Source organism: Sus scrofa, chromosome 16, assembly GCF_054392235.1.
Source record: "Sus scrofa isolate SSC_HxYL_T2T_F1_AM1 chromosome 16, Sscrofa_HxYL_maternal_Yorkshire_Landrace_v2.0, whole genome shotgun sequence".
Classification (NCBI taxonomy): domain Eukaryota; kingdom Metazoa; phylum Chordata; class Mammalia; order Artiodactyla; family Suidae; genus Sus; species Sus scrofa.
Genome location: NC_139398.1, coordinates 67,340,769 through 67,360,522, shown reverse-complemented (window position 1 = coordinate 67,360,522; position 19,754 = coordinate 67,340,769). Strand labels below are relative to the sequence as shown.

General features: G+C 40.3%; 1 long non-coding RNA gene across 2 annotated transcripts in view; it reads left to right on the top strand.

The window, feature by feature from the left end:
- LOC106506530 (uncharacterized) overlaps window positions 1-3,777 on the top strand; it is a 67,464-nt gene extending 63,687 nt beyond the window's left edge. For both annotated transcript variants that reach the window (XR_002339671.2, XR_014830894.1), the window contains one exon: window positions 3,585-3,777. This is a non-coding gene — a long non-coding RNA (uncharacterized LOC106506530). The remainder of the gene's footprint in view (window positions 1-3,584) is intronic.
- The last annotated feature ends 15,977 nt before the right edge of the window (window positions 3,778-19,754 follow it).

The window sequence follows — 19,754 nt, the reverse complement described above, 5'->3', positions numbered from 1 at the left end:
ACACCACAGCTCACGGCAACACCGGATCCTTAACCCACTGAGCGAGGCCAGGGATCGAACCTGCAACCTCATGGTTCCTAGTTGGATTCGTTAACCACTGTGCCACGATGGGAACTCCAGGCAGTGTTTTTTTAATTTGACGTAGTCCCACTTGTTTAAGTTGGTTGCCTTTGCTTTTGGTGTCATGTCCAAAAAAATCACCACCATGAGTTGATGTCAAAGAACTTTACCCTCTATGTTTTCTTCTAGGTTTTATGTGTTCAGATCTCAAAGTTCAAGTCTTTAATCCACTTCGAGTTGACCTTTGTGTACGGTATAAGGGAATGGTCCAGTTTCATTCTTTTGCATTTGGCTATCAGTTTTTTTTTTTTTTTTTTTAACCCACTTATTGAAGATACAGTCCTTTCCCCATTATGTAGTCTTTGTTCCTTTGTTGTAAATTAATTGACCACATATATGTGGATTTATTTCTGGGCTCTCAGTTCTGTTGCATTAGTCTATGTGTCTTTTTTCCCCCAATATCATAATTTGGTTCTTAGTCGGATTCATTAACCACTGCGCCACAATGGGAACTCCTAATTTATTTTATTAATGTCATATTTGTCAGTGTATAGGTCTTTCACTACCTTGATCAAATTTATTCCTAGGGATTTTATTATTTTTGATGGAATTATAAATTAATCATTCCTTAATTTTTCTTTCTGATAGTTCTTCATTACTTTATAGAAACACAACTGACTTTTTATGTTAATTTTGTATGCATTAGTTAATTCTTTTTTGTTTTAGAGCCACACCTGTGGCATATGGAAGTTCCCAGGCTAGGGATCGAATGGGAGCTGCAGCTGTCAGCCTGTGCTGCAGCCACAACCACAACAGATCTGAGCCACATCTATGACCTACACCACAGCTCATGGCAATGCTGGATCCTTAACCCACTGAGTGAGGCCAGGGATCAAACTTGCGTCCTCAAAGACACTAGTCAGGTTTGTTACTGCTGTGCCACCATGGGAACTGCCACATCAGTGAGCTCTAACAGTTTTGTGATGGAGTTTTTAGGGTTTTCTATATAAAATATGATGCATCTGAAATAGTAACAGTTTACTTATTCTCTCCAATTTACTTATTTATTTATTTGTTTATTTTTTGTCTTTTTTGCCTTTTCTAGGGCTGCACCCGAGGCATATGGAGGTTCCTAGGCCAGGGGTCTAATCGGAGCTATAGGGAGTGGCCTATGCCAGAGCCACAGCAACGCAGGATCTGAGCGCATCTGAGACCTACCGACCTACACCACAGTTCACGGCAATGCAAGATCCTTAACCCACTGAGCGAGGCCAGGGATCGAACCTACAACCTCAGGGTTCCTAGTCAGATTGTTAACCACTGAGCCACAATGGGAACTCCTATCCTTTCCAGTTTAGATGCATTTTATTTTGTTTTCTGGACTATTGTTCTCGCTAGAACTTCCAATATTACGTTGAAGAAAAGTGGAGAAAAAGGTAATATTTGTCTTATTCCTGATCTCGGAGGAAAAGCTTTTAGCTTTTCACAGGTGAGTAGGATGTTAGCTGTGGGTTTGTTGTACATGGCCTTTATTATGTTGTTATGTTCCTTCTATACCTGCTTTGTTGAGAGCTTTAGTAATAAATGAATGTTAAAATTTTGTTGAATGCTTTTCTTGCATTTATTGAAAAGATAATATGATTTTATTTATTTATTTATTTATTTTTAGGGCCGCACCCATGGCATATGGAGGTTCCCCGGCTAGGGGTCTAATCGGAGCTACAGCTGCCGGCCTACGCCAGAGCCACAGCCACGCCAGATCCGAGCCTCATCTTTGACCTACACCACGGCTCACGGCAATACCAAATCCTTAACCCACCAAGCAAGGCCAGGGATCGAACCTGCAACCTCATAGTTCCTAATTGGATTTGCTTCCACTGTACTACGACGGGAACGCCCGATCATATGATTTTAATCATTTGTTTTGTTTTTGCGGAGTAGCATAGTGATCAGAATGAGAATATTGAACTATTCTTGCATACCTGGAATAACTCTCACATGATCATGATATATGATCCTTTTTTTTTTTTTGAGATATAATTGACATACAGTATTGTATAAATTTAAGGTGTGCAGCACAATGGTTTGACTTCCATGTATTGTGAACTGATATTTTAACATCTATTATCTCATATAGATAAAAAAAGATTAAGAAATTATTTTCTCCCTTCTAATGAAAACCCTTAGGACTTAACCTCCTTACAAGTTTCACAAATACTGTATGACTAGGCCACCAACGAACTGTCATGATGGCTGTTGAATTTTGTCAAATGTTTTTCCTGGGTTACTGAGATTATCCTGTGATTTTAATCTTTTCATAATATTGTGATGCATCCCAGTGATTGATTTGCATATGTAAAACCATATTTCTCTTTCTCAGGGATAAATCTCATCTATTCATGGTGAATAACTTTTTTTAAGGTGCTGCTGAAAATTTGGTTTACTAATATTTTATTGAGAGAATTTACTTATTTTTAGTGTTGATTATATTAGTTTCAGGGGTACAGCATAATGATTCAGTATATTTAAAAATTATAATCAATAAAAAGTTACTACAAAATAATGGCTATAATCCCCTGTGGAGAATTTCTGCATCTTCATACATCAGGAATATTGATCTGTAGTTTTCCTTTCTGGTAGTGTCTTTTTCTGGCTTTGGTGTCATGGTAATGCTGGCCTCATAAAATATGTTTGGGAGTGTTCCCTTCTTTGGATTTTTTGGAAGACTTTGAGATAATTGGCCTTCATTCTTCTTGAAATCTACCAGGGAATTTTTCTTCCTTGCCCTGCTGGGCTTTTCTTTGTGGGGAACATTTTTTTTTTTTTTTTTCCTTAGGGCCATACCCACAGCTCCAGGCCCCAGGGGTTGAATTGGAGCTGTAGCTGCCAGCCTACATCACAGCCACAGCAATGCTAGATCTGAGCCATGTCTGTGACCTACGCTAGAGCTCAGGCAACGCTGGATCCTTAACCCACTGAGCGAGGCCAGGGATTGAACCTAAGTCCTCATGGATAATAGTTGGTTTTATTACCACTGAGCCATGATGGGAACTCCTGCTGGGAAAATTTTGACTACTGAGTAGTATCCTTATTAGAAATTAGTCTGTTCTATTTTATAAATGGATTTTTTATTTATTTATGATTCAGTCTAGGTAGATGGCATATTTCTAAGAATTTTCCTATTCTGTGTCTTCCAGTTTACTGGTGTATAGTTTTTCAGAAGAGCTTCTTATGATCATATTTCCCTCTTTTCAGTTGTAATATCTCCTTTTTATTTTAAATTTTGATGATTTGGGTCCTCTGTTTTTACTTGGTTAGTCTAGTTGAAGATTTCTTGGTTTTATTTATTTCATAGAACGAACTCTTAGATTTTTTAATCTTTTATTTGTTTTTGATTTGATTTCTGCTTTAATCATATTTTCCTTAGTTATCATTTCTTTCTGCTAATTTGGCTCTATTTTTCTTTTTCTACTTCCTTAGGGAATATAATTAGTTTGCTTATTTGAGATATTTCTTGTTTCTAGGGTCTAATCAGAGCTACAGCTGCTGGCTTACGCCAGAGCCACAGCAACGTCAGATGCAGGCCACATCTGTGACCTACACCCAGCTCACGGCAACACCAGATCCTTAACCCACTGAGCAAGGCCAGGGATTGAACCCACAACCTCATGGTTCCTAGTCGGACTCATTTCCACTGCACCATGACAGGAACTCCAGGTATTTCTTGTTTCTAATGTAGGCATTTATCACTCTAAACTTCCTTCTTAGAACTGCTTTTACTACATCTGGTAAGTTTTGATATGTTGTGCTTCCATTTTCGTTTGTCTCAAGATAGTTTTCCCCTTTAATTTTTTTTTTTTTTTATATATTGGTTGTTTAGGAGAATGTTATTTTACTTTTATGTTTTTGTGAATTTTCTAGTTTCCTTCCTGTTTCTGATTTCTGGTTTCCATATATTGTAGTCAGGGAAGGTACTTGGTATGAATTCAGTCTTCTTGAATTTGCTGACTTGTTTTGTGGCCTAATATAAGATCTGTGCTAGAAAATGTTTTATGGGTGCTTGAGAAAAATAAGTATTCTGCTTTTGTTGGATACAGTGTTCTGCATTTATTCTCTTAGGGCCATTTGGTCTATAGTCTTGTTCAGATCTTCTCTTTCCTATTGATTCTCTGTCTGGATCATTTTTCCTTTATTGAAAGTGGAGTATTACAGAGAACAGCGTTTTGGTTGCCAAGGGGGAGGAGAGAGGGAGTGGGATGGCCTGAGAATGTGGGGTTAATAGATGCAAATTTATTAAATTTAGGCTGGATAAACAATGAGGCCCTATAGTATAGCACAGGGAACTATATCTAGTCTCTTGGGATAGACCATGATGGATGATAATATATGTATGACTAGGTCACTTTGCTATACATCAACTATACTTTAATTTAAAAAAAAAAAAGAATGAAAAAATCAGGAAATCTGAAGAGAAAATATTAAAATTTTAAAATCAGTGGTAAATACTCAGATGGCTTGTTATAATGTACTCTGTAATCTTCTGGATCTTTTAAACTTCTTAAAATTAAATAAATAAACAAGGAGTTCCCATCATGGCTCAGTGGTTATCAAATCTCACTAGTATCCATGAGGATGCAGATTCGGTCCCTAGCCTTGCTCATTGGGTTAAGAACCCTGTGTTGCCGTGAACTGTGGTGCAGGTCACAGACGTGGCTAAAATTGTGCTTTGCTGTGGCTGTGGCCTAGGCCGACAGCTACAGCTCTGATTCAACCCCTAGCCTGGAGAACCTCCATATGCTGCAGGTGCGGCCCTAAAAAGCAAAAAAGCAAAAATAAACAAATAGTACTCAAAAAAGAAAGTGAAGTTTTAAACTCCCCAAGTATTGCATTGATGTTTATTTCTCCGTTTAGGTCTGTTTGTTTTTGCTTTATATATATGGGTGTTGAAATGTTGGGTACATAATTACAGTTGTTTTCTTCCTTTCTTTCTTTCTTTCATCTTTCTATCTTTTAGGGCCGCACCTGCAGCATATGGATGTTCCCAGGGTAGGGGGTTAAATTACAGCTATAGTTGCTGGCCTACGCCATAACCACAGCCACACCACATCCGAGCCTCCTCTGTGACATATACCACAGCTCACAGCAACTCCCACTGAGCAAGGTCAGGGATCAAACCTGCATCCTCATGCATACTAGTCGGGTTTGTGCTGAGCCATGATATGGGAACTCCCTGTTTTATATTGATGGATTGACCCTTTTATCATTATATAATGGCCTTCATTGTCTGTTTTTATTTAAACCATTTTTTGTTTAAAGCCCTTTTGTATGATATATGTATAGCTACACCAGCTTTTGTTGTTGTTAGCATTTGGTTAAAGTATTTTTTCATCCTCTTCACTTTCAGAATATGTGTGTCTTCTTCCCTTAGGAAGTCCCTTGTAGATAGCATATAGTTGAATCTTGGGATTTTTTATATCCATTTAGCCAGTCTATTACTTTTGATGGGATCATTTCTTTTGGCCATGCCCAAGGCATGTGGAAATTCCTGGGCCAGGGATCAAACCTGTGCCACAGCAGTGACCTGAGCCATAGCAGTGACAATGCCAGGTCCTTAGTGCTAGGCCACCAGCACTAGTAATTATTTATATGTAAGGACTTACTATTGCTATTTTGTTAATAGTTTTCTAGCTGTTTTGCAGATCTCTCGTCCTTGCTTCTTATCTTGCTATAGTTTTTTGTTTGATGTCTTTTGGCATTGGTACATTTTGACTTCATTTTTATTCACATAATGAATTACAAAAGTAGTTCTTTTATGTAAATACTCATTTTTTTCCTCGTGTTTACTATGAGGCTTATATAACATATCTTAAAATGATAACATACTATTTTTTACTAATAACAACTGAACTTCAATGGAATTTCTAAACTTTACAGGTTTAGTTCTCCTCCCTCTCGTATTTTAGTTTGATATTATAGTGTGCAAATTTTTAAATATTGTATAACTAATAACATGTTAGTGCAACCACAGTTATTTCTACTATACTCGTTTAAGTTTTAAATTAGAGATGTACATGAATTATGTACAACCATTACTATATTCCTAAATTTCACTTTGACTGTACATTTACCATTATCAGTGAGTTTTACACTCTCTTCCTATGTTTTTATGATGTTATCCAATGTCCTTTTGTTTCCACTCAAAGACTTCCCTTTAGTGTTTCTCATAGGACAGATATAAGGATCATGAATTCTTAGTTTTGTTTGGGAAAGTGTTTATTTCTCCATTTATGAAGAAGAGCTTAGCTTTCCTAGATAGAGATTGCTTGGTTGACAGATTTTTTTCCAATATTTTTAATGTATCATCTCATTCTCTTATGGCCTGAAATGTTTCTATTGAGACATCTGCTGATAGTCTTATGAGGATTCCTTTGTAATTTTTCTTTTTTTTTCTTCCTTCTTTTAAAAGTCTTTGTCAGAGTTCCTGTCGTGGCTCAGTGGTTAATGAATCTGACTAGGAACCTTGAGGTTGCGGGTTTGATCCCTGCCCTTGCTCAGTGGGTTAAGGATTCGGTGTCTCCGTGAGCTGTGGTGTAGGTTGCAGATGAGCTTGGATCCTGAGTTGCTGTGGCTCTGGCATAGGCCGGCGGCTACATTCCTAGCCTGGGAACCTCCATGTGCCATAGGAGTGACCCTAGAAAAGGCAAAAAGACAAAGTAAAAAATTAAAATAAATAAATAAATGTCTTTTTCTTTGACTTTTGACCAGTTAATGTATTTCAGTGTAGTGCTATTCAGGTCTAACCTCTTTGGAGTTCTTTAGGCTTCATGGATCTGGATGTCCATTTCTCTTGCCAGGTTTGGGCAGTTTTCATTTATTATGACTTTAAATATATTTTATGTACATTTTTTCTTCTCCTTCTGGATTTCCCATAATGTGAATAACTCTTCACATTTTTCATAAGTACCATAGGTTTCCTTCATTCCTTTTTTCTCCTTCGTCTGAGTGGACAATTTCAAATGTCCTGTCTTCTAGATTACTGATTCTACTGCACAATCAAGTTTGGTTTTGAAACTCTGTATTGAATCCTTCAGTTTAGTCATTGTATTTTTATGCTCTAGGATTTCTGTTTGGTTCTTTTATGATGGTTTATATTTCTTCATTAAACTTCTTGTTTTGTTCATGCACTGTATTCCTAATTTCATTTAATTGTCTCTTGTTGTAGTTCACTAAACTTTGTTTAAGAGGACTATTCTGAATTCTTTGTCTGACAGTTCAGCCGTCTCCATTTCTTTAGAGTCAGCTGTTTGTGCTTCATTAATTTCTTTTGATATCATGTTTATCATATTTTTCATGATCCTAGATTCCTTACACTGGTACCTGCACATTTTTTTTTTTTTTTTTTTGGTCTTTTTAAGGCTGTACTTGGAGCAAAGACAAAAGTTCTCTGTCTCTCCAGATAACCTGAGGCACTGATCAGCTTGAGTCTAGACCACACACAAACAGCACATGGAGGTTCCCAAGCTAGGGGTCTAATCAAGCTGCTGCTGCTGGCCTACACCACAGCTACAGCAACGTGAGCCTTGTCTGTGACCTACACCACAGCTCACGGCAACACCGGATCCTTAACCCTCTGAGCAGGGCCAGGGATCTAACCCACAACCTCATGGTTCCTAGTTGGATTCGTTAACCACTGAGCCATGATGGGAACTCCAGTATCTGCACATTTTAATAACATTTTCCTCTACCAGATCTTACAGACTCATTTGGCAGAAATATTCTTTACCAGACAGCTCAGTTTCAATTTCTAGACATGTCCACTGGAAACATCCTTGGGTTGGTGGGACTTTCTTTTTTTTTTTTTTGTCTTTTTGCCATTTCTTGGGCCGCTCCCGCGGTATATGGGAGGTTCCCAGGCTAGGGGTCTAATCGGAGCTGTAGCCGCCAGCCTACGCTAGAGCCACAGCAACACGGGATCCGAGCTCCGGATCCTTAACCCACTGAGCAAGGGCAGGGACCGAACCCGCAACCTCATGGTTCCTAGTCGGATTCGTTAACCACTGCGCCACGACGGGAACTCCCCGGGACTTTCTAATAATAATCTATTTTGGGACAAAGCCGCTGTCCAAGTTCTGAGGCCAGGTTAGGACTTGCTGTTGGCTGAGAAAAGTTGGATGAGTTTACTGACTTGACTTCTTACCTCAGCAAGACTGCAGGATGATCTTTGTGGTTTCCTGAATTCTCCAGTTAGGCTTTCTAAATGGTCAGGATTGGGTAATGTCCTTGGCATTGGGTAGAGCTATTCTCTGCCCTGGCAAGGCAATAGGATGAGCCCCAGGGGCTGCACAGCTAATTGTTTTGGGGATCCAAACCAGGCAAGGTTGTGCACTGAGTTCCCTGGACAGAGAGTGCCACTGGTTTACCTCTGCAGATGAGGAAAGCCATAAGCATTCTGTTCAAGTGCCACTGTAAGCAGGGCTATTGGATTGGCTATGTAGCTCTGGTTAGGTTGTCTGTTTGGGGGTGATAAAGTCTGTATTCAGCAAAAGGTGGGGCTACAAATTAGTTTTCTTGCCCAGGTGTATTGGGAGAACTAGCTCTAAGGCTGGAAAACCTGTTTGTGTGTGGTCTTGACTCAAGCTGATCAGTGCCTCAGGTTATCTGGAGAGACAGAGAACTTTTGCCTTTGCTCTGAAGACTGCTAACTCTGCCTGCTGGGCTTTTTTTTTTTTTAATTAAAACAAATTTAAAATAAATGTTACTAAAATATAGGTGACCTATAATGTGCTAGTTTTAGGTATACAGCAGTGAATTAGCAATACATATGCATATATATTCATTCTCTTTTAGATTCTTTCTCCATGTAGGCTATCACAGAATGTTGAATAGATTTCCCCAAGCTATGTGGTATGTCCTTGTTACCAATCAGTTTTGTATATAGTAGTGTGTATATGCCTCCCAATCCATTCTTCTACCCAGTGTTTCCCCTTTGGTAACCATAAGTTTGGTTTCAGAATCTTTGAGTCTATTTCTGTTTGTGAATGATTCCTTCGTATCCTTTAAAAAATTCTATTCCACGTATTAGTGATCTCATATAATAACTGTGTTTCTCTGACTTCCTTCTTCCTTCACTTAGTATGACCATCTTCACTTAGTATGTTCCATCCATGCTGCTACACATGGCATTATCTCATGCTTTTTTTTTCCATTGTAAAAATGTACCTCAACTTTATCCAATCCTCTGTTGATGGACATTTAAGTTGCTTCCATGTCTTGGCTATTATAAATAGTGCTGCAGGGAACTTTGAGGTGCATGAATCTTTTTGGTTTTTTTGGGTTTTTCTTTTTTGTCTTTTTGCCTTTTCTAGGGCTGCTCCCACAGCACATGGAGGTTCCCAGGCTAGAGGTCTAATCGGAGCTGTAGCCACTGGCCTATGCCAGAGCCACAGTAACACGGGATCTGAGCCGCATCTGCGACCTATACCATACCACAGCTCACAGCAACACTGGATCCTTAACCCACTGAGCGAGGCCAGGGATCGAACCTGCAACCTCATGGTTCCTAGTCAAATTCATTAACCATTGTGCCACGACGGGAACTCCAGAGGTGCATGAATCTTTTTTTTTTTTTTTTTTTTTTTGTCTTTTGTCTTTTTGTTGTTGTTGTTGCTATTTCTTGGGCCGCTCCCGCGGCATATGGAGGTTCCCAGGCTAGGGGTCCAATCGGAGCTGTAGTCACCAGCCTACGCCAGAGCCACAGCAACGCGGGATCCGAGCCGCGTCTGCAACCTACACCACAGCTCACGGCAACGCCGGATCGTTAACCCACTGAGCAAGGGCAGGGACCGAACCCACAACCTCATGGTTCCTAGTCGGACTCGTTCACCACTGCGCCACGACGGGAACTCCCGCATGAATGTTTTTGAATTACGGTTTTCTCTGTATGTCCAGAAGTGGGATTGCTGGATCACATGGTCATTCTTTTTTTTTTTTTTTTTTTTTTTGCTTTTTAGGGCTGCACCTGTGGCATTGTGGCATATGGAGGTTCCCAGGCTCTAGGGGTCGAATTGGAGCTGTAGCCGTAGGCCTATGCCATAGCCATGGCAACGTGGGATCTGAGCCACATCTGCAACCTACACTGCAGCTCACGACAACACCAGATTCTTAACTCACCGATCAAGGCCAGGGATCGAACCCATATCCTCATGGATCCTAGTTGGGTTCGTTAACTCCATGGTAGTTCTATATTTAGTTTTTTAAGGAACCTCCACACTACTTTCCACAGTGGCTGCACCAACCTACATTCCCAGTAGCAGTGTGGGAGGGTTATATTTTTCCCACACCCTTGCCTGCTTGCCAGATTTCTGCTTTAGTGTTGCTGGACTGCATGGCTTTCTGGTGGGGGGGCGGCGGGAGGGAAACTTCACTGAGCTGTGGATAGGGCTGAGTTGGCTGTCCTGCCTGGGCAGGACTGGAGAGCCCCAGCTCCAAGCAGCCACCCAGGATTTCCAGATCAGGCTTTGTGGTCAGGAGGGGTCAGGTGCTACACTCAGCAGTGGGTGGGGCTATGAAGTAGCTGCCCTGCCCGAGTGGAGCAGGGAACCCTCCACCTTGGCACTGGCTCTGCAGGAGATCAGCTCTGATTGCTGTACTCTGTGCTCCAGTGTTTATGAGCTACGCAGCTTCCAGGTATTCCTGATCAGGCTTTGTGGTTGGGAAGGTCTGGGAACTATACTCATTAGTGGGTAGGGCTATGGATTAACTTTCTACATGGTCCAGTAGCACAGTTGGCTCTGAGCCCAGAAAAGCTTTGTTTTCTTGATTCAGGCTGACATACACTCCAGGTTCTTAACAATGCTGCTGGCTTTGCTTCGTGGACAGTCAGCGCTTCCTTGAGCACTGCTGGACTACACAGCTTCTGGGTGTTCGGTCATGGCCTTAGGGCTGGGCAGCTGGGAGCTGTATGCAGTAGCGGATGGGGCTATGACTCAGTTCCCCTACCTGTGTGGGTTGGGAGCTCAGCACACCAAGTTTCAGTGCAGGCAAGCTTCTTCATTTGAGGTCCCAAAGCAGGCAGAATTGTGTGCCCTGATCAATTCCCCGGTTAGTCTGCACCACTGTCTTCGTTCTGCAGGTAGTGAAGGTGCTAGGACTACTGTCAGTACATTGTTGGTTGGAACTGGGTCTGCCAGGATCTGACTGTTGGTTATTGAAAGCCCCTGTCCCCCCTCTCCAATATAAACAGATTCGCGGTGGTCAAGCGCTGAAAATTCCCCTGCAATCTTGGTGGTGTGAGACCAGAGTGGGGCTCCAAGAAGTGGCCTACAAGGCTGAGGGAGCTTGATTTCCACCCTGGGTTTCCTTTTCCCTCTGGAGGAAATACAGGTTCAGGGGAGATCTCTCACTGCGGTGCAGTGTGGCCTGGGGAAGGGGCAATGCAGTCAGTGTGCAATCGCTTCTCTTGCTCTCCTAAAGTAGTCTGCCTTGGTGTCTGTGGTGCAAGAGGATGCTTCGGCCTCACCCCCACGTTCTAGGATTCTAGGATTTTCTCAGTGGCGTCTTGTCTGTGAATTGTGTTTAGCTGTTTTTCATGGGATGGGGAACCAAGTCAGGAACAACTTGTGTTACCATTCTGGTGAGGACACTCTCCTGTATGATCCTTTTAATGTATTGTTGAGTTTGTTTTGTTAATATTTTGTTGAGAATCTTGCTTTGTTTTGCCACATCCACAGCATGCCATAGCAGCCACCTGAGCCACTGCAGTGACAATGCCAGATCCTTTATCTGCTGTACCACAAAGGAACTCCTGCTGAGGAGTTTTGAATCCTGCTCATCAGAGATATTGGCCTTTTATTTTTTGCAGTGTTTTTTTTTTGTTTGTTTGTTTGTTTTTCTTTTTAGGGCCACACCCATGGCATATGGAAGTTCCCAGGCTAGGGGTCGAATCAGAACTCCAGCTGCTGGCCACAGCCACAGCTGCCAGCCACAGCCACAGCCACGCCACATCCCAGGCCCATCGGCAACCTACACCATGGCTCAACAAAACGCTAGATCCTTAACCCACTGAGCAAGGCCAGGGATCAAACCCATATCCTCATGGATCCTAGTTGGATTCGTTTCCTCTGTGCCACAATGGGAACTCCTTTCTCGTGGTGTTCTTGATTGGTTTTGGCATCAGGGTAATGCTGGCCTCTTAAAGTGAGTTTGGAGATGTTCCATTCTCTTGTGCTTTTTAAAAGAGTTTGAGAAGGATTAGTATTCATTCTCCTTTAACTCTTTGGTAGACTTCACCAGTGAGACCATCTGGTCCTGGACTTTTGTTTCCTGGGAAAATTTTGATTACTGATTAAATCTCCTTACTAGTAATTAGTCTGTTCAGTTTTTCTATTTCCTCATGATTCAGTCTTTTTGTTTTGGTTGTACCCCCAACATACAGAAGTTTCTGGGGTTGGGATTGAACCTGTACAATAGCAGTGAAAATGCCAGATTCTTAACCCTCTAAGCCACTAGGGAACTCCCTCATGATCCAGTCTTGATAGATTGTATGTATCTAGCAATTTCTACATTTCTTCTAGGTTGTCCCCTTTGTTGACATATAATTGTTTATAGACATCTCTTATTATCCTTTGTATTTCTTTTTTTTTTTGTCTTTTTTGTCTTTTTGTTGTTGTTGTTGTTATTGTTGCTATTCCTTGGGCCGCTCCTGCGGCATATGGAGGTTCCCAGGCTAGGGGTCGAATCAGAGCTGTAGCCACCGGCCTACGCCAGAGCCACAGCAACGCGGGATCCGAGCCGCGTCTGCAACCTACACCACAGCTCACGGCAACGCCGGATCATTAACCCACTGAGCAAGGGCAGGGACCGAACCCGCAACCTCATGGTTCCTAGTCGGATTCGTTAACCACCGCGCCACGACGGGAACTCCCTATCCTTTGTATTTTTGTGGTATCAATTGTAACTGATTCTTGCTCATTGCTAATTTTATTTGCATCCCTTTTTTCTTGGCAAATCTAGCTAAGTTTTACCTTTTCATAAAACCAGCTCTTAGTTTCATCTGTCGTATTGCCTATTAATCTCTATTTCATTTATTTCCATGCCAATCTTTATTTCCATCCTTCTACTAACTTTAGCCTTAACTTATTTTTCTAGTTCCTTGAGGTGTAAAGTTTGGTTTTTATTTGTGGTATGTCTTGATTATTAATGTAGACGTTTATTGCTATGAACTTCCCTCTTAGAACTGTTTTTGCCGCATGCCATCAGTTTTGGTATGCTGCGCTTGCAATTTGATTTGTTAAGGTATTTTTTTATTTCTCTTTTGATTTTTTTCTCTCCCCCATTGGTTAGATATATGTATATGTACACCTGATTCACTTTACTGTACACCTGAAATTAACACAACATTGGAAGTCTGCTGTATTCCAATAAAACTCAAAAAAAAAAAGAAAAGAAAAGTGTCTATTCAGTTCTTCTGCCAGTTTTCAAAATCTGAGTATGTATATTGTGTGTATATATATACACACACACACAAACACATCCATGCATATGTATATATACATATATGCGTAAATTACATAATCTCTTTACTATTTTTAGTGTATATTTTTGATGTTGAATTGTAGGAGCTGTTGAAATATGTTGTATATCAACCTCTTATCAGTTACATCATGTGCAAATGTTTTTGCCCACTCACTAAAGCATCTTTTTGTTTCGTTCATGCTTTGCTTTGCAAAAGAGTTAAAGTTTAATTAGGTCCTATTTGTTTATTTTTGCTTTTATTTCCTTTGCTTTTAGACACCAATGCAAAAAAAATATTGCTATAATTTATGTCAAAGAATGTCCTGCCTATGTTTTTCTCTAGGAGTTTTATAGTATCCAGTTTTACATTTACATCTTTAATCCCTTTTGTGTTTATTTTTGTATGTGGTATTCAAGAATGTTCTGATTTTATTATTTTACATATAGCTGTCCAGTTTTCCTAACATCTGCTGCCGAAGAGACTGTCCTTTCTCCCTTATATGTTCTTGCCTCCTTTTTTTTTTTTTTTTTTGTCTTTTGTCTTTTTGTTGTTGTTGTTGTTGTTGTTATTGTTGCTATTTCTTGGGCCGCTCCCGCGGCATATGGAGGTTCCCAGGCTAGGGGTTGAATCGGACCTGTAGCCACCGGCCTACGCCAGAGCCACAGCAACTCGGGATCCGAGCCGAGTCTGCAACCTACACCACAGCTCACGGCAACGCCGGATCGTTAACCCACTGAGCAAGGGCAGGGATCGAACCCGCAACCTCATGGTTCCTAGTCGGATTCGTTAACCACTGCGCCACGACGGGAACTCCTCTTGCCTCCTTTGTCATAGGTTGACCATAAGTGCATGGGTTTATTTCTGGGCTCTCTATTATGTTCTACTGGTTTATGTGTCTGTTTTTGTGCCATGCTACTTTTTTTTTTTTCTTTTTAGGGCTGTACATGTGGCATAAGGAAGTTTCTAGGGTAGGGGTCGAATTGTGGCTGCAGCTGCTGGCCTATGCCATAGCCAAAGCCAAGCCAGATCTGAGATGCATCTGTGACCTCAGCTGCAACTTGAAATAATGCCAGATCCTAAACCCACTGAGTGAGGCCAGAGATTGAACCAGCATCCTCATGGATACTAGCAGGGTTCTTAACCTGGAGAGCCACAACAGGAACTCTGTGTACCATACTATTTTTTTTTTTTTTTTGTCTTTTTGCTATTTCTTGGGCCGCTCCCGCGGCATATGGAGGTTCCCAGGCTAGGGGTCGAATTGGAGCTGTAGCCACCGGCCTACGCCAGAGCCACAGCAACGCGGGATCCGAGCAGCGTCTGCAACCTACACCACAGCTCACGGCAACGCCGGATCGTTAACCCACTGAGCAAGGGCAGGGACCGAACCTGCCACCTCATGGTTCCTAGTCGGATTCGTTAACCACTGCGCCAGGACGGGAACTCCCCATACTATTTTGATGACTGTAGCTTCATAATATGTTTATAGTCTGAAGTTAAGGGAGCATGACTTCCCATTTCAGACTATATTGTTCTTCTTTCTCAAGACTGTTTTGACTATTCTGGTTCTTTGTCTTTCCATACAACTTTAAAAATTATTTGTCCTAGTTCTGTGGAAAAATGTCACAGGTGTTTTGAAAGGGATTTCATGGAATATGTAGATTTCCTTGGGTAGTGTAATCATTTGAACAATATTGGTTCTTCCCATTCAAGAACATGGTATGTCTTTCAATGTTTGTATTGTCTTAAATTTCTTTCATCAGTATAGTGTCTTCAATTTCTTTCATGAGTGTCTTATAGTTTTCTGAGTACAGGTCTTTTACCTCCTTAGGTTTATTCCTAGGTGATTTTTTTTCTTTTTGATACAATGGTAAATAGGATTGTATCCTTAATTTCTCTTTCTGATAGTTTGTTGTTATTGTATAGAAATGGAACAGATTTCTGTATATTAATTTTGTATCCTGGAACTTTACTGAACTCATTAATGAATTCTAGTATTTTTCTGGTAGTGTCTTTGGGATTTACTGTGTATCATATCGTATCATATCATATCATGCATCCTATCACTGCCCACAGTGATAATTTAACTTCTTCCTTTCCGATTTGGATTCCTTTTACTTATTTTTCTTGTCTGATTGCTGTGGCTAGAACATTCAGTACTGCTTTGAATAAAATTGGTGAGAGTGTGCATCTTTGTTTTGTTCCTAATCCTAGAGGAAATCTTTTTTTTTCCTGCTGTGCCTGCAGCATGTGAAAGTTTTTCTTGTTTCCTGAAGTAAGCTTTTATCACTATAAACTTAGAACTGCTTTTGTTGCATCCTGTGAGTTTTGTTTTGTTTGTTGTTTCATTTTTCCCCTCTCTTCCTCTCTCTCTCAGTGTCCCAGAGGTTTTAGATTGTTTTGTTTTTATTTTTATTTTTTTATTTTTAAATTTTTTTTGTCTTTTTGCCATTTCTTGGGCTGCTCCCTCAGCATATGGAGGTTCCCAGGCTAGGGGTCTAATCAGAGCTGTAGCCACTGGCCTGCACCACAGCCACAGCAATGAAGGATCCGAGCCACGTCTGCAACCTTCATCACAGCTCACGGCAACACTGGATCCTTAACCCACTGAGCAAGGCCAGGGATTGAACCTGCATCCTCATGGTTCCTAGTCGGATTTGTTAACCACTGAGCCACGATGGAAATGCTCTGTTTTGTTTTTATTTTATTTTATTTTTAAACCTTTTATTATAGTTGATTTACAATGTTCTGTCAGTTTCTGCTGTGCAGAAAAGTGACTCAATTTTATATATATATATATATATATATATATATATATTCTTTTTCTCATATTACCTTCTTTTGTGTTCTATCACAAGCGATTGGATATAATTCCCTATGTTATAGAGCAGGACTTCATTGCTTATCTAAATGTAATCATTTTCATCTACTAACCCCAAACTCCTAGTCCATCCCAGTCCCTTGCCTTCTCCCTTGGCAACCACAAGTCTGTTCTCCATGTCCACCATTTTATTTCTGTTCTGTAGATAGGTTCATCTGTCATATATATATATATATATATATATTTTTTTTTTTTTCCAGGGCTGCACCTGCCCTAAAAATGAGAATCCTAGGCTAGGAGTCTAATCACTACAGCTGCTTGCCTACACCACAGTAATGCAGGCATGGATACTAGTCAGGTTTGTTAATTGCTGAGCCATGAAGGGAACTCCCATTTGTGATATGTTTTAGATTCCGCATATAAGTGATATCATATGGTATTTGTCTTTCTGACTTACTTCACTTAGTATGAGAATCTCTAGTTCCATCCATGTTGCTACAAATGGCATGATTTAGTTCTTTTTTTATGGCTGAGTAGTATTCCATTGTGTCTCCATACCACATCTTCTCAATCCATTCATCTGCTGCTGGACATTTAGGTTGTTTCCATGTCTTGGCTATTGAGAATAGTGCTGCAACATAGCTGAACATACATGTGCATGTATCTTTTTCAATGAAAGTTTTGTCTGGATATATGCTCAGGAATGGGATTCCTGGATCTTATGGTAGGTCTCTCTTTAGTTTTCTGAGGACTCAATGCTGTTTTCTATAGTGGTTTTACCAATTTACATTCTCACCAAGAGTGTAGGGGAATTACCTTTTCTCCACACCCTCTCCAGCATTTGTTATTTGTAGATTTACTAATGATGGCCATTCTGATAGGTCTGAGGTGGTACCTTATTGTAGTTTTGATTTGTATTTCTCTAATAATTAGCGATTGAGCATTTTTTCATGTGCCTGTTGGCCATCTGTATATCTTCTTTAGAGAAATGTTTATTCAGGTCTTCTGCCCATTTTTCTATTGGATTGCTGTGTTTTTTTTTTTTGTTTGTTTGTTTGTTTGTTTTGCTTTTGAGTTGTATATGCCGTTTGTGTGTTTTAGAGGTTAAGCCCTTGTCAGTTGCATCATTCAAAATGATTTTTTACCACTCCTTAGTTTCTCTTTTTTTTTTTTTTTTTTTTTTACAATGTTCTTTGCTGTACAAAAGCTTTTAAGTTTGATTAGGTCCCTTTGGTTTATTTTTGGTTTTGTTTCTGTTGCCTTGGGAGATTGACCTAAGAAAACATTTGTTTGGTTGATGTCAGAGAATGTTTTGCTTATATTCTCTTCTAGGAGTTTTTTGGTTTCTTGTTTTAAAAGTTTTAAGCCCTTTTGAGTTTATTTTTGTGCGTGGTGTGAGGGTGTGTTCCGTCTTCATTGATTTGCATGCAGCTATGCAGTTTTCCCAGCACCACTTGCTGAAGAGACTGTCTTTTTCCCATTTTAAATTCTTGACACCTTTGTCGAAGATTAATTGACCATAGGTGTCTGGGTTTATTTCTGGGTTCTCTATTCTGTTCCATTGGTCTGTATGTCTGTTTTTGTACCAGTACCACACTGACTTGATTACTGTAGCTTTGTAGTACTGTCTGAAGTCTGGGAGAGTTATGCCTCCTGCTTGGTTTTTCTTCCTCAGGATTGCTTTGGCAATTCTGGGTCTTTTGTGATTCCATATAAATATTGGATTGTTTGTTGTAGTTCTGTGAAAAATGTCATGGGTAATTTGATAGATATTGCATTGGATCTGTAGATTGCTCTGGGTAGTATGACCATTTTAACAATATTATTTCTTCCAATCCAGGAGCATGGGAATATCTTTCCATTTCTTTGAATCCTCTTTAAATTCCTTGATTACTGTTTTATAGTCTCAGCATATAAGTCTTTCACGTCCTTGGTCAGGTTTATTCCTAGGTATTTAATTTTTTGGGGTGTGATTTTAAAAGGTATTGTAATTTAAAAATCCTTTTCTAATATTTCATTGTTACTATACAGAAATGCAACCAATTTCTTTTTTTTTTTTACTCAGTGAATTTTATCACATTTATAGTTGTACAATGATCATTGCAACCCAAGTTTATAGCATTTCCATACCAAACCCCCAGCCCATCCCCCCACCCCCAGCCTGTCTCCTTTGGAAACCATGAGTTTTTCAAAGTCTGTGCATCAGTATCTGTTCTGCAAAGAAGTTCGTTGTGTCCTTTTTTTAGATTCCACATGTACGTGATAGCATATGACACTGGTGTCTCACTGTCTAACTTAACATAGCATGATAATTTCTAGGTCCATTCAATTTTGCTGCAAATGCTATTTCTTTCCTTTTAATGGCTAAGTAATATTCCACTGTGTATATGTACCACATCTTATTGATCCACTCCTCTGTCAATGGACATTTACATGAGATATCTTGTTTCCATGTCTTGGTTAATGTATATAGTGCTGCAATGAACAATGGGAGTACATGTATCTTTTCAAGTCATGGTTTTAGTTTCCTGATGAATCTCCATACTGTTTTCCACAGTGGTTGCACCAATTTATATTCCCACCAACAGCGTACTAGGGTTCCCTTTTCTCCATACTCTCTCCAGCACTTACTGTTAGTAGACTTTTTGATGATGGCCATTCTGGTGTGTGTAAGGTGGTACCTCTTAGTGGTTGGGATTTGCATTTCTCTAATAATGAGTGATGTTGAGCATCTTTTCATGTGGTTTTTGGCCATCTGTATGTCTTCTTTGGAGAATTGTCTGTTTAGATCTTCTGCCCATTTTTTTGATGGGGTTGTTTGTTTTTTTTTGGTATTGAGCTGCAGGAGGTGTTCATAAATTTTGGAGATTAATGCCTTGTCAGTTGCTTCATTTGCAGATACTTTCTCCCATTCTGTCTTTTCATTTTTTTTTTTTAGTCTTTTTGCCTTTTCTAGGGCCGCACCCACGGCATATGGAAGTTCCCAGGCTAGGGGTCTGATCGGAGTTGTAGAGGCCAGCCTACACCAGAGCCACAGCAACTTGGGATCCAAGCCGCATCTGCAACCTACACCGCAGCTTATGACAACGCCAGATCCTTACCCCACTGAGCAAGGCCAGGGATCGAACCTGCAACCTCATAGTTCCTAGTCAGATTCATTAACCACTGAGCCATGACGGGAACTCCTGTCTTTTCATTTTGTTTAGGGTTTCCTTTGCTGTGCAGAAACTTTTACTTTTTTTTTTTTTGTTTTTTTGTTTTTTGCTTTTTTTAGGGCCACAGCCACAATATATGGAAGTTCCTAAGCTGGAGTCAAATCTGTGTTGTAACTGTCAGCCTACACCACAGTCATAGCAGCCTCAT